Source organism: Octopus bimaculoides, chromosome 10, assembly GCF_046866305.1.
Source record: "Octopus bimaculoides isolate indiv1 chromosome 10, ASM4686630v1, whole genome shotgun sequence".
Classification (NCBI taxonomy): Eukaryota; Metazoa; Mollusca; class Cephalopoda; order Octopoda; family Octopodidae; genus Octopus; species Octopus bimaculoides.
In genome coordinates this window covers 95,377,332-95,393,627 of record NC_142937.1, presented here as the reverse complement: position 1 = coordinate 95,393,627, position 16,296 = coordinate 95,377,332, and the positions used below count along the sequence as shown (strand labels likewise).

The 16,296-nt window shown below is 35.3% G+C and overlaps 1 protein-coding gene across 12 annotated transcripts in view; it reads right to left on the bottom strand.

Annotated features, from left to right (window-relative positions):
- LOC106877934 (histone deacetylase 4) overlaps positions 1-16,296 on the bottom strand; it is a 203,746-nt gene that overhangs the window by 161,070 nt on the left and 26,380 nt on the right. For all 12 annotated transcript variants that reach the window (XM_089359069.1, XM_089359060.1, XM_089359058.1 and 9 more), the window contains exon 2: positions 9,918-9,980. The gene's annotated coding sequence lies outside the window, so the exon portion shown is untranslated. The remainder of the gene's footprint in view (positions 1-9,917; positions 9,981-16,296) is intronic.

Below are 16,296 nucleotides of genomic sequence, written 5' to 3'. Positions count from 1 at the left end.
TGTGGTTCTCAGTTCAGTCTCTCTGTATGGTACTGCAGCCGACTTGCAGGCCCCTTGTTGACCACTGCTCTGTGAGCAGAATTTGGGAAATGGGAAACATGTGAAAGCGTGTTGCCTGCGTGGAGACATTTACCCGCAGTCAACTCGTGTTGGCTTTACATGGTGTCCTTTAATGACCTATAAATTAGTGGTTCGACCTAAATAAAATCAATAACCAGCACCGGAATTTGATATGACTGAACCCTATTGATTGATTTATTGACTTTATTCAATCAATAACAAGTACCAGACTGGAATAAGTACTGGGGTCCATATGAACAAATGGAATCGTTGAAGGTGGTTCCCCAGCATGGCAACAGGTAAAAAGCAAGAATAATGCTGATGAACATAAAGCCACAACACACAATTATCAGTCATCTGTGCATTAAGTCCTGCTAACAATGTTCTTATATCACCAATAAAAGAACAAACAAGGGAAACAAAATGTTCTTCAATGAAAAAGGAATCAACTTTCTTTCTACCAAACAAGTCTTACAAAGAAAAGGAAAAAAGACGTCTTTTGTAAACACACATATTAGAATTTGCTCATAAATTCCAAAAACAGCATGTTTTTCTATACAAAGAATTGCCAAGACATGGAAAAGCCAACCAACATCAGTTGTTAGCTGTCAAGACATTGCGTTCGTCAACAATTCCATGTTTCCCAAAACTACTCCTCACCTGCCTCAGCACCTTTTTTTTTCTTTTCTTTATGGCTTTTTTACTGTTCACTTTTCTCTCATTTTGTGCTTTTTTCTGTGAACTCTGCATGTATTTGTAGCTTTCATTGCTGTCTGCCTTTATTTGGTCAATGTAATCAACTAGTCCCCTCACCACTAATTTCAGGCCTTGTGCCTTTAGAATATTATTATTATTATTATTATTATTTTTAAGGTGATGAGCTGGCAAAATTGTTAGCATGCCGGACAAAATGCTTAGTGGTATTTCGTCTGACTTTACATTCTGAGTTCAAATACTGCCAAAGCAACTTGGAAGAAATAAGTACCAGTCACATATTGAGGTTGATATAATTGACTTGACCCGTCCACCCAAAAATTTCAGGCATTGAACCTATGATAGAGAGGATTATTGTTATTATCATCATCATCATCATCACTACCACCCATTATTTCTGTTCAAATAGGGAATGAATAAATGGCAGAGTTAATGTCCAACAACAACCAATCCAGAGATCAGCTGTTAATATCTAGTCACTTGCATTGTCTTGTGTTCACAGCCAAGGCATTAAACACTCATCAGACAAGTTCATCTAGCTTGAAAGTGGTACGACATGTTGCCAGTATATAATTCCCAACTGTTTTCTTAGATCACAGAGAAAAAAGAAAGGTTTGTTGTTGGACTGGCAGACCTTCACCCATAAAACAAACAATACTGTAGAAACCACAAAGAGCTATGCCAAGGCCTTCTCCGATGCTAAATATTTGTCAGATAGAAACAACAAATAGCACACATGTGTGTGTGTGTGTGTAAGTCTGCACTACACCTATTATATGCTGTTACTGTGTGTATGTATGTAGACTCAGAAACACAAATAAACATTCAAGTATTTGCATACATATTATAAAGTGTACATATACTAACACATACAAACAAAACACATTTGTCTATATGCACAAACATACTAACATACAGAAAAACATGAGTGTGTGTGTGTGTGCACGTGCATGCGTGTGCGAACACACACAAATATAGGCAAAGGTGTGGCTGTGTAGATGAGAAGTTTGATAGGCAACCATGTGGTCATGGGTTTGATCCTGCTGCATAACATCTTCAGTAGAAGCCTGTTGTGTGTGTGTGTGTGTGTGTGTGTGTGTGCCTCAGTTTGTTTTTACATTGATAGCACCTGAACAAAAAAAAGTTGTTTTTGTTTATGTTTAGAATCTTAGAAGCACAAAGAGACAGATACCATTACAATAAGCACCAGGATTGAAGAGATCAACTACCAAAAAAAAAAAACTTTCAAGGCATTCCCCATTGCCTCAGTTCAGTGACTGAAACAGGTAAGCATCTTTATCTCCCTTTCCAGTTCCACTCTGATTATTCCCAGAAAATCAAGGAAAGTAAGCATGTAGTTTCTCTACAGCAAAACACCTGTTCCCAGCCCTTCTTTCATACTTTAACCCCTCAACACCTAACATAAAGTTGTCCTCCCCCACCATCTCTGTAACACTCCCACTCAGTCAAAGAGTCTTGCTATTCCCATGGTGGCCTCACTGGGATTGGTGCCATGACAAAAGCACTCAGTCCATGCTGTAGAACGGTTGGTATTAGGAAGGGCATCCAGCCATAGAAACCATTCCAAAGATGTTGGAACATAACACAGTCCTCAAGTTAATTGGATCCTATCAAACCATCCAACTTACGCCAGGCATAGAAGATGATGATGATGATGATGATGATGGCAACAACAATACCAATAACGTAATATATTAAAAAGTTTAACGAAAACTATGAGCAACAACAAATAAGCTGAAGTTTCCATTTCTGTTGAGTGCAATACCTTGCACTCTGCTGCACCCTGGCATCACAAATGTAAACCACCATCACTGACATTATTTAATATGTAGTCCTAGTCTTAGATGATGCTGGTGACGACTACATTATCTTCCAAAATGAGATTCTTTCCTAAATCTCGTTCTTCATTGTAAGTGATTTATGATGGAAAGGGAAAACGCAGAAGCCAATAAAGAGCACATAAAAGAGGACACTCTTCTCTCCTTACAACCCCTAAACCCCTAAACTAAAAACACTCAATTCAGCTATAAAAATTGTTGACATAACAGTTCTTCTACATTTGCTTAAATATATAAATAGTATTCTGAAGGACTGTGGTGGAAGAGATTTTAACATCCCAACGACCAGCAGAGAAAGAAAGATTTTCTTCTTTCAATTTTGGTTTTAGAAGTTAAACAGTTTAAATAAATAAAGAGACAACATAACAAATAGACATATGCCCCCCACCCCAGCCCCATACACAAACATACACATACTTGAAATAGAATCTTTCTTGAAAAGAAAATATAAGAGACCTCAAAAGAACCGTTAGGAGAATGGCTATATATAGTTAATTAATTGACGCAACAAACCACATGGAAGTCAAAATGTACAAAGTTACATTACTGTTGGTGCCAAAGCCTTGATTTTATCACTCAGGAAAAGGGAATACAAAAATAAACTGAACAAAAATTAATAAAATAAAATTTAAAAACACCCTTTCTTGTTTGTTTTCTGTTTTCCAATTAAAACAGAAATGAAAACAACTTTAAATCAACCAAACAATACTTTTCTAGTTGAGTTCTATATACAGCTCTTTTAGTTTGTGGATTTTTTTCCAAATCTTTTTCTTTTAAGACCAAACTAAACAAACAAAATTTTAAAACACTTTGCCTTTTTTTCTAAACATATTTCATGAATAAAATAAACAATTATGTTTAGTTTATATTCATTAATATTTTTAAAGATTTTTCTTCTCCAAAAACAAACAAAAATCAAGGGTGAATACTAATTCACAAACAAAAGCGAGATTTGTCTTCTTCAATAATAAACCGCAATTTTGACCATCATCACACAATCAATAATCTAAATTTCTGACATACAAACAAATATACTAAGTTACAGAATAAATTGCTTTCCTTTTAAAGGATGTCTACATTTGTCCATGTGCACATGTGTCTACATGCATGTGTTTGTGTTATGTCCATAAACACTCATGTAACTTTCTTTCTGGAACTGTTAGTATTTGGAAAGAGAGTTGTGTTGACATGGAGTGCAGTGACTTGTGAATGACAAGACACTCAAAAGTGACAAATATTTGAACGTTTGAGGAGGCACTCAACTAGGATCTTGCAGCAAAATATGTCATTTCTAATTTGAATTTGGTCATCATAAGAAAACGCATTATTAGTTTGCAAATTGAAGTTATAAGGTTTGATAGACAACAGAACCTTTCTGAGAGAGAGAGAGGGGGAGAGTTATTTTGACAGTTAATTTACATTTGCAAACTTTTTAACATATGCATATACATGCTATTAACTATTTCTTTTGGCCTTTATTTTTAAAGTTCTTAAAAGAAAGAATAAAATAATGAGTGGATGTGTTAATTGCTAAACTCAAACAAAATATTAAAATGCTTCAGAACTGTTTTAGATCAAGTGAGAGAGAGAGAAAGAGAGAGAAAGAGAGAGAGAGACTGCTGTCATCATCATCATCATTATTTTCCTCCTGCTTTTTTGCGCTGGCAGGAGTCTGACGGTGGGTACTAATGGTGCAAGTCAAATCATATTTGAAGTTACTGGCCTCCTAAACAGGTTGGGGAGCACACCTCATTTGTAGGTTGCCTTTTAGCATAGGCAGAGGTCAACCACTTTGCAGGGGGTACTGGATGCATTTTATCATAACATAAGCACTACAGAGATTGCATTGTCCCCAGCAAGAGCTGGGAGTCATTTCTAACAGGCAACATTAAAGGGGAGCCTCTTCTTCTCTTTGATGCTTCTATTTGTTTGTTCTTTTTTCCTTACAACAATATGAGGTGGGAACAAAGCTAAAACAGGAAGGTGAGAGAAGAGAACCAGAGTAATAAGAGCAAGAGATTCATAGAAGACAATGGAACATTATTCAACATCTTGTAGTAATATTTCCTTGTCTCTTTTGAGACATCAGTAGAGGAGGGGCAAGTGTGCTACTGTCATTCCATACTTCTCCCCAATAACATCTTCATTCTGTTGGGTATATTTCTTTGCAACTTGGAACACTTCATTTCATTCTCACAGAACAGGGTCAAACCTCGTGCTTTTTCCCCTTTGCTAAATTTACCTGACATCTAGTTCTTCTTCAACCAACATTATATCATTCTGTGCTTGCCTTTCTTCCAACTCTACAAAGTTACACTCTTAGCTTTTATGGCTGCATCAACAGTACCAAGCTAACGTGCTTAAAAAACAGAAGACAACCAAATTTCTTGGAGATCAATGTTTCTGTTCATATAGAGCCTTCTACATAATAATTGAATTTGTTGATTGGAGCCCAAATCAAAATTGCTTCACCATCAACACACATACACTAACTACAATGAATCATATAAACATAGTCACTGAATATGTACACACACACACACACACACCTGCCTTTTCATTTCTAAGGCCACAAACTTTTACATCAGTCACTAATTTGCTATTCACTAGATGCTCTGTTCCTTCACACGATGCATCAACCACTGTAAATTCTTCTCTTAAAGTTTATTTGTTCAGTGCTAATAATGTCTCTTGGCTAATAATGTCTGTTAGTTTTCTTCTTTTATGAGTTATTGTTACACACTTCCAAGTGTAAATATGTAAATTCTTTGGGTACATGTTTTATAGCAGGATGCGCTTCTTACAGCTAACTATTCAATCTTGTTATGGGAGTAGTAATATTGAAGTTCTTAGATTTAGTTTTAAGCAAAGTAAACTTTCTTGCCCAAGAACAAAGTTTGAACACACGTTAAGTGTGCATTAATCAATTTTACTTTCACACAACTCTCTCTTTCTCTCTACCTCTGAAATCTCATTTGCAAATAAAAATAGTAAAAACAAAGCATAAAGCAGGTAAGTGCATAGCAAGAACAATGTAAATATTGAGTGGTTAAAGTACACCTTGTCTCCGTATCTGATTTGACAATCTGAACTAATGTGAGCAACCAACCAAAAGAAATGTTTGTTTGACATCAAATGATACTTTTAAGATTGCTGTGAATGAGAACTGGGAAGAGAGCGAAAAGAGATTAGTTGAAAAGACAGCAGACAAATATGAAACAATTTACTACTGATAGTAAGTCACACTGCAATGTCAAGCAGACCATTGCTAACACCACCTGGAGGCAAATTAAGCAATGAGTAAATCTCAAGTCTGCTCAAACACACACACACAAATATATATATATATCACATCATACATGCATCCATTTATGATGTACAAGAATGTTCACAAAGAAATATATACACACAAATACAGGAAATATACCAGTCAAAGTCAAACACAGACACAAATTATAACCAAAGATATAAGAATTTAGTTGGATGTGACATTTTGTTAACATTTCATGAAAATATATTTCCTCATAAAGACAGCAAATGACATCTATTGCAATCGTTCTACTAAACAGGCAAATAGTTTTATGGGAACTTCATATCTGCAACATTTGTTGCTAGGATACGACTATAGTGTACAAGTGCTACAGTCTGCACAACACAGGCTACAGCATCATCATCATCATAAACATTAGTTACTGATTATTCTTGGACAATAATGGGAATTTCTACCGTTTCTGCATTCTACGTCAGTTCTTTGTTAATATTGCAGAGAGATATTTTCATAGACATATTTAAAAAAAAAAAAAACTATGACCAACAGAAACAAAGAGGATGAAGATGATAGCAATCAGTAGAAAAGAAAAAGAAAAAAAAAGCAAAAGTCCTTAAGACTACATGTTCAAAGCTAACCAGAGTATGTGGTCCAGCTAGCAAGAAGGCATTACTTTACAATCTAGTTTTAAAATAGTTTCTGCTATCAGAAATAATCACAAAATCTGTTAGAAATATCAACCAATTCTCACATAAATCACATCCTGGACACATTAGAAAATGTAGCTCAAGATACACATGTCTGAAAAAATTAAAGATGGAATACTTGTGGCCAAAGCACTTTAATCAGAGTTGACCTGAAGTTAATCAACCACAGAAACAAGATCTAAAATACCATTGCAAAAATTTTCATTCCCAAAATTCTAAGAAGAGTTTTAACTTTTTAAGGAAAACTACTCCACTTTAAGTTACAAATGGTGAAACGTTCCATCATATTTTAAGTTACATCATTCAAACACACACTAAATACAAACTGCATGGGTAACAAAATTACTGGATTGGATTCCTAACATATTCACCCCATTAAAGCCAAATTTCAAATTCTGAACCATGTTGCAGTAACTATCAATTCAGATATAATACAAATGTATCATTTTTCAAACAACTTTTCTTCAAAACATACTCACAGAATCTGAATCTTTTCATTTGAAACCACAGCTGCAAAGCAAATATATGGACAAGTGGCTCTCTTACACGCACACGCACACACACACACACACACACACATATAAATTTATAAATTTTATAAATTATCCAATAATTTTTTGCTAGTTTATTTGTCTATTTGTCTTTTCTCCTGGTGCTGTATGAATATTTGATGTGGTTTTAGAGTCAAGTTTTGACTACTGTCTCTAGCATGGTGGTATCTTTTAAATACCCTCAATTATAATTTATATATATATATATATATATATATATATATATATATATATATATATATATGATGTGTTCAAAGAGCATCTGACTTTATTTTTCATGCTTGTAGGCTGTGTCAATCCCTGGCTGTTATGCCTAGGGTACAGTCATGTAGTGCGTGCCCATCGAATTTTCGTTTTCCACACAAGATAACCGAACGCATCGAGCAGAGGCCATAAACTCATGTCTTATCACCAGTGATGATGGTCTTCATGAAGTCTCGGTCCTGGACAATTTCCATGCAAAGTTGCTTCTGCTGTTCTGCCAGCACCATGGAGATGAATTTTGCCAACACTCTCCGTGTGCACAAATCCTCTCTTAAAATCGAATGCCCTAACCCTAACCCTAACCCTGTGCTTATTCTCACTTTGTAAGCAATTTCCTGGATTGTTACAGAGCAGTCTTCCATGACTATTCACCAAAACTTCTCAATCGGTTCCTCATTTCAGCTTGTGGATGGCCTGCCTGAATGTGCCTAGCTCTCCTCTGAGGCGCAGCCATGTTTGAAGCAGTTCTACCTTGATCCAAGTTTTGCACATGGCATCATCGCCAAAGATCTGCTGAATCTTCTGGATGGTTGGAGCTTGAATATCACCAATCTTTTGGAAAAACTTGATGCAATATCTCTGTTCAATGTGTTTGGTGGCAACAAAACCCAAACGAGTGTGCACTACACTTTTGTACTCTAGGCAATGGTGATGTCACCTTGCACCCAAAGGATTTTGCTCACACAGCATTAGTTTTTATGGGGAAAAATAAAATTGGATACTTTTTGAGTGCTTGTCATACACACACACACACACACACACACACACAATAACACTTCACTCTGTAATAATAATGAAAGTAAAATTTTGTATCACAGTTCAGAAGCTGACATCCCAGGCAGTGGAATTGATAGCATTGTGATTTCACACTCAAATTGAAAGGCACTGGAAATTGTGACTAAACTCTTTGGATTCCTTAATTAACATCTTTGAACTGAATTAGAAACGATTTACTTCTTATTTTTAATAATTTATATTTCGAGTTATAATCTGAGTCAGCAAAACCTTGATATTTCCAGAGAGATACAAATACATGAATATCATTTAATGTTCACCTTCCTTACTGGTATGGGTTGGACATTTAAAGAGGATCCACCGAGTTGGAGGTCTGCACTTATTCCCATTGTCAGCTTTGGCATGGTTTCTACAGTTGGCTGCTCTTTCTAATGCCAACCACTTTACTGAGTGCATTATTCAGGATCTCAGCATGAGGTCATCAAGTAAAAAGGGGACCCTCACAACCTCAATTAAGTGAAGTTGTAGTAAAGAAAGAGGTGACTTTATACTAGACGTTGAGAGTATGATAGAGAGAGGCAGGTTTCCTGCTATGGAAGAGATATATGACTACCCTATATTATATTTTAGGGTGGGTTAGGGTTATAAACTGTTCATAAATTATCTCATCTGCTTTTCCATACTTGCATCGGTCAAATTGAATTTGTTAAGGCAGATTTTCTACAGTGAGGTGCCCTTCTTGACATCAACCCTCACCATAAGTTAACATTTCCTCTTGGCTGGGCCTGTTTCTACAGAAGATTAGAAATGCTTGCATGATGGTAACACTCCCTGCCAAGCATCCTGCTAGGCTGCCACGGCAAGGACACACACACACACACACACAAATATATATTTTGTGTTTTGCTTAGGAGCAATGCACAGTAACAGAATTTTTAGCTTGAACCAAATACAACAAGCCACTCCAAATCCTTGTAAAAGTATCTGTGTAAGTGGAGTCAGGACAGCCTAGTTTGCACTGGCATCAAACCATACTATTTGTTATATTTTAAAAGCATTTAATAGGTTCATTTCAAGGGGATGTAGTTCCTATTGTGTGTTGTGCAAATGCTGAAATGTAGTGTTAAATGCTTTGAAAATATCATTTGTCTTGACTTCATTATTACAAATTTTATACATGCGTATCATATGCAGGACTGGCTTCTTTCAGTTTCTGCCCACCAAATCCACTTACAAGATTTTGGTTAGCTCAGGGCTAAAATAGAAAACACTTACCCAGCATTACTCAGTGGGACTGAACTTAAAGCCATGTGGATGTAAACTGCACTTCTTAATCACACAGCATTCTACTCTACCAGTTCTATAAATTTACCACATTTTGTCAAACCCTGATAGCAAGGAAAATTTCATGTAAAAAGCAAAATGAAAAAATATAACATTCACCTTATCATGCAAACTGGAATTGGAATAATTCGAAAACATGGATATAGTTTCAAGAAAATTATTATAAGTGGTATTTTGACATCTACAAACTGTTGTTTCTTTTAAAGAAACTCTAACACCCCTAACTTTTAAAATAGAAGTGCCAAAACATTAAGTATGTTTGCCAGTTATGGGAAAGAAACTGATGAGTTTTAAATATCTATTTTCCAAATACTTTGTGAGATGTAAAATTAAATTTAAAGCCATCAGAGGAAAATATATTGTGTAAGCAAAAACACAGAAGGTTAATTCTAAAACAATGAAATTCCTGAATTACCTATATTTGTTTTTTGTGAACAATGCTTATTTTCCTCCATGGCAATTTCATGGCTCCTGGAATCTGAAGAAGAAAAAGAAAAGAATATGAATCATTAACCCTGTTGAAATACAGTGTTTCTATTTCAATTTAACTTTGAAAATAACGAAGAATTTAATGATTGTGTCATTTTTTGAGTTGGTGTTTGGTAAAAAACATGAAATTTTAAAGGAAGGTTTTGATTTAGATCAGTTTGAAACAGGAAGTTTTGACAGAACTAGGATGGTATTAAAAGTGTTGTTAAACTTATATATCTGGAATTAAAGACATTCATTAACTAATGAAGTTTTTTTATATATAGATTTTATAAACCTATGAGAGAGAGTGGGATTCTACAAAACTTGTCAAAACAAAGAATGCATAGAAAATGGATGCTTATTATGCAGAAAGCAGAGTTTTTTTCCTTACAACTTATCTGTCAGATGAGAGAGAGACCCGTTTCTAAAAGCTGTTGACAACAGAAAAGAATAAACCCAGCACCGAAACCTGCAACATTTGTAATAAAAGGATCATTGAACAGTTACACTCTTCTACTAAGCCAAAAACCCCTCAGGACATCAAAGACAACAGAGATCATTGCTATGAAACAAGTAGGGAATGAATGATGAAGAAAAAGTTGATTCCTTTTTGTTTTTTGTTTTCGTTTTTTTGGTTTTTGAACAATATCCAATACTACAAGACTAGAAGAACTAACAGAAAAAAAAAGGGAAAAAAGACAGGATAGTGAGAGAGAACAAGAGGAAGGACATGAATAGGAAACACAAAAAGAAAGCAGAGAAAAAGAAGAAGAAGAAGAAGAAGAAAACAAAGTATGAAAGAGTTAAATGTGCAAGAAACAATGTTCTTGAAACCAGCGGCTGTAGATTGACATACGATATATTGAGTATAGACTCTATACCAAACCTCAAGTAGAGAAGCCTTATACCATATCGAATTTTGTTTCCTTATATTTCGAGAGAAAAACATATTCAAAGAATACCATCAGCCAAGTTAAATTCTATATTTTCATAACTTACCCACAGACCAGTAACTAATTTAGATTCTTTTCTTACAGGCCCAGGATCAAAGAATACGTAATAAATAGGTAGCTTTTTTTTGTTTTGTTTGTTTTTAACACAAATATCTCGCTCGTCGATACAAATGCTGCAATCAGACATGCATGAATGAGGAAGAAGTCTACTAAAGAAGAGACACCAATGGGGACTGATGCAATGACTGGGTGTTATCACTGGCTAATTGCAAGTGTCCTGTTCAAAGTTTAATTGTCAGTCATATTCAGTCACTGTGTCATTTTAGTACCCAATTTTCTGTGCTTTTATGAATCAGATGAAATTTATTGAGGCAGTGTTTTTCTATGGCCACATACCCCTTCCTGTAACCATCCCTCCAAATATTTTCATGCAGGATATTTCCCCATGACTAGACATGTTTTCACAGAAGATTGGGAATGAACGATGCTGCTTGTATGATGTTGGTACTTATTCCTGACACCTCTCTCTCTCTACATAGACACAAAACAGGAGGACTGGCTTCTTTCAGGTTCTGTCAACCAAATCCATTTGCTCAAGGTGTCGTGCATTGGGACTGAACCGGAAACAATGTAGTAGGTAACCAACTCCTGAACTACACAGCCATGCTTGCATATATTCTTTAATAAAACCAACTTTATTTCATTCTGTTAGAAACTGAATATTTCTGCTAATAATAGACAAAAACCAGATCATTCTCCCAGACTCCAGACACTTACAACAAGATCAGAGAGGATTTGCTTCTCACAAATGGTAAGTTGTTCAGTACTATTATTATTAAAGACTGGGTGACAACAAATTAAGCCCAATATACACTGATTAAATCACCATCTGCTACACAAGCAAATACTGAATAATATATGGCAATGTTTGCAAATTAAATTAGAAAGAAGCACATTTGGTATTCTGAAATTGCAGATTGCACAAGAGATAAGTCTTTTCCATTGATCATCTGCTCAAGCAGGGTTGAGCAGGTTTTTTCTCAATAATAACTAAAAGCTAAGGATGGAGTGAAAATGCTCTGCAAATGGATTGAGCTAAAATACTACTTGTGTTTGGGGAAGAGATAAAATAATGTAATGTTACTAAATAACACAGTTATGGCTGAAATGACTCCTTCGTCTGATTTAATGACTTGGTTATTGAAGACAATGATAAAAATGGCAACTCATCAAAAGGAATTACATAAAATATATAGACATTTGCAAAAAAAAAAAAAATTTTTTTAAAGGGGAAAAAATCAGATTTTTCTGATATCCCCAAAGTGGCACACACTGAGTTTCCAGCAACCGTGGTGGATTTAGTAGTGAAGAGAATGAAGGTCATATCAAGCCACCTTACACCACCTTTCCACAGAATTAATGCTGCTGAGTACACTTAGATGCTGGAGATAGTTGCTAAGCTCTGCATGGATGGGCAAAGTACACCGAGGAAGCCCACAGCACCTTCTTACAAAGACCATGCAGCTCAAAATTAGGTGTCAGACAATCTTTACGCTCGTGTAACACCAAATTAGTGACATCCAAACATGCTAGATTTTAAATCATATGGATCACTATATTTGGAGTGTTGTTGGAAAGGAAACTAATCAACATCTATTATCTAAGGTGCTGTCCAAAATGAGCCAAGACCATTCAATGCAGGCATGTCAATGATTTCAGTCCAAAACTGAAGCAGTCATCGAAGCTTGAGTTAGAATGATCTTATAAAAAAACGCTTAATAACATACACACTTTTTTATTAAAATAGGTTTGGTTTTTGCTAGATTAGAATTATTTTATTAAATTACCGAATATGTCCTCACACACCCTGGGCAAGTGTCTTCTACCACAGCCATGGCTCAACCAAAGCTTTGTTAAAATTTGGTGGGCAAAAGTCCATCAAATGTGTGTGTGTATCAAAAGGAGGATAGTCGAAATGGTTCAGCATTGGACAAAACACCCTTTACAAATCACATTCAAAGTTGATAAAAAGAGCATCAGACAAAATCTTGGGATTAGCGTAATCAACTAAATGATTGAAGATAGTGTCCTCAGCATGGCCACTGTCTGAAGACTGAAATCAATAAAAGAAAAGTGTTAGGAATTTTTCATAGAAGTTCAATGACTTGTGGGGTCACCTCACCTTAGATGTTTAATTACATAAAATGTAACAGGAAAAACTAACCAAATTTTATACTGAAAAACACTGGTAACAGTCAAAATTGTGACAGTATGTTTTAGAATACTAAATGTCGACAGTAGATGACAGAAGATCAGTAGAGTTAACAAGATCCGACACAAATGGGGAATCAAGTGATCTCCAATAAGATATTGGAATATAAACATATAGCAAGATTTGAAACCAAATTGACAAATTGCCAAGTTAAAATCATCGCTTAGCAATAGATTTATCATGTAATTAGTTGAGTTATGAACCAATCAGCACCAAGACAATCACATTATGCATCTTTCTGGTAACCACTAGAACATTCTTTTACAAAGCTTATAAAAAGGCACATTTTGAGCACCAAAGTTCAGTCTGTGACCACCTGCAGCTCAGCCAACCATATTCTCATTTTGCTGCTTTTTCAGTTGTTCTCATGACTTTACTCAATCAAGAAAGCAACTACAGTTCACTGACATGAACCTAATGTGTTTATTTTCTCCTGTCTTGGCAGTGTAATTACACGGCCATCTTAATCAACAATTTGTACAAGCTACAGAATTATCCTTCTGATGAGCAAACTTTGTTGGGTTTTTAATTCAAGACCAACCTGGAAAATATTTGTGCAATGAAATAATACTCTGCTAACTGTCCATGAGTGTTGTGCCTTCATTCTATGTAGCCTGATCTCAACTCAACCACCAGCATTTCAATTCCTTCAGTTTATATCCATTATGATAACGTTGTGACAACTGTGCAGGTCATCACAAGCCAAAGTTTGGCGCTCAAAGCATAAGCTTTGTAAGGGGTCATTCTAACAGCTTCTAGAAAGATGCAGGTGATGTCTTAATGCTGACTGGTTCCTAACTCAGCGGATCACATGAAAAAAGCTGTTGCTGGCCTCTTCTAATTGTAATCTTCTATTTCCCGTTTCAATTCATTCGACTGCAACCATACTGGGGTCCTTTCATCAAAGGCTTAGTCGAGCAGATCAAGCACAGCACTTATTTTTAAACCTGGTGGTTGTTCTATTGGTCTCTTTTTGCTGAACCGGTTATCAAGTGATGGGAGGACAAACACACAAAAAAAAAAACCTGAGGCGGGTTTCTATTGCTTCCGTCTACCAAATTCACTCAGGACACATTGGTCGGCCTGGGGTTGTAGCAGAAGACATTTGTTCAAGGAGCAGTTCAATGGGCGAAAACGGGGTTACGAAGCGAATCCCAACCACACAGCCATGCCTGTACCTATTTTATGTAGTCTTTAATGAACACAATGTAGATATGTCGCTCATAAAAAAAACATAAGCTTGACAATATCACATAAATATGTCCATACACATTTATTGCTAATTTCTGTTTACGTCTAACATCAAACAATAACCGTCATTCAACTGTCTTCATCACACAATAAAAGGTTAAATGCATTAAATTATTAGGGAGCGACAGATCAATAGCAAGCAATTTTTTTCGCTCCGAAAAGTAATCCCAACAGACCTTTAAGTTGGAATGTATGTTCACATACACACCACTGATATATATACACACACACGTTTATGTGAGCGAACATGGGAAAACAGCTGCTAATTCGATGCCATGTGCGAGCCTATATATATATATATATATATATATATATATATATATATATATATATATATATATAGATAGATAGATAGATAGATAGATAGATAGATAGATAGATAGATAGATAGATAGATAGATAGATAGATAGAGAGAGAGAGAGAGAGAGAGAGAGAGAGAGAGAAAGAGAGAACGAGAGAGAGATTTATATGCCGCGAGGCATAAAACGAATTCTTTATTTCAGTTTTTGCGACGCAGTCAGCAGTTTCCTTGTATTCTTGTTTTTTCTTTAGTACATAAATACACATATACATACACAAACACACATATATATACATACACACATTTTCTATATATATATAGAAATACCTATATATATGCAAAACTGATATATTTAGTTTTCACTGAACACTGGCATAAACCGCAGGACTAGGATTATAGGTCCTTGATTATATATATATATATATATATATATATATATATATATATATATATATATATATATATATATATATATATATGGGAGAATATACAAATAATAACAGACGAGGACAGGTGGTGTAAATAACAAAAGTATATATTAGTATGACGCTCGGGAATACGGAAAGTCTTTGACGTTTCGAGCTACGCTCTTCAACAGAAAGAATACGGAGACAAGGAGAAAAACACGGAGAAAAAAAAATTGAATAGTGTTCAGTCAACGGTCAAAACACGTTCAAAACTCACTGGAATTCTCTTCGACTTTCAGGTGTTCGATAAACGTAATCAAGTTAACAATAAAACTACACTAAATTGAATACGAAAGAAAAGTTGGAAGTATTGAAGTGATTGCCATCAGAAGAAACAAGGCTTTCGGGGGGGGGGGGGGGGGGCAGACATAATATATACAGTATTTAAAAGAGTTTAGGCACGAACGACTTTATGTTGGAACGGAAATAAAACGAGGTGTTAGGGACATTAAGCAATATTGGATAAATATTTATGTATTTGATTAAACAAAACTGGATTGTTGTGACTAATAAATAAATGAATAGTTTCTTATTGCTTAGATGTTGATATTTTAAGCGAAATGACATTAATTGCATTGTTAATTATAGAAGTCGGGAACACAGAAATCCTTAATGCTCTTTAGTCAATAATCAAGAAAATATTTATGCAGTAAAGTCTCAAACATCTTTCACAAAGTTGGCGCAAATTCCACAACATAAACCCGTTCATCCCTGAATTAAAAAATGTTTAAGACAACACGATGAAAACTGACCAAGAGAGTAAAATAGTCGACCTTTTATCTTTTTAATATTCAATGATTGTTTATAAATACGAAAGGACGAGAACCTGTAAAAGTGAGTCGATGCTCCATTATGTTTATAGAAGGACAGTAGGGGTGATGCACTTTAAGAAACATTAATGTCCTTGCACAAGATCCGATCACATCTTCCACTTTCGTACCTGCCCTCCTCTAATTCTGAGGTTTGATTTAATGTCTGTTAAAAAAAAAAACCCTGAGGTGCAACACCATGTTTGTTTATACATATAATAAGTGATCTTAGTTTTAAATTAAAAGATGCGCTGTGGTTATTTATCATC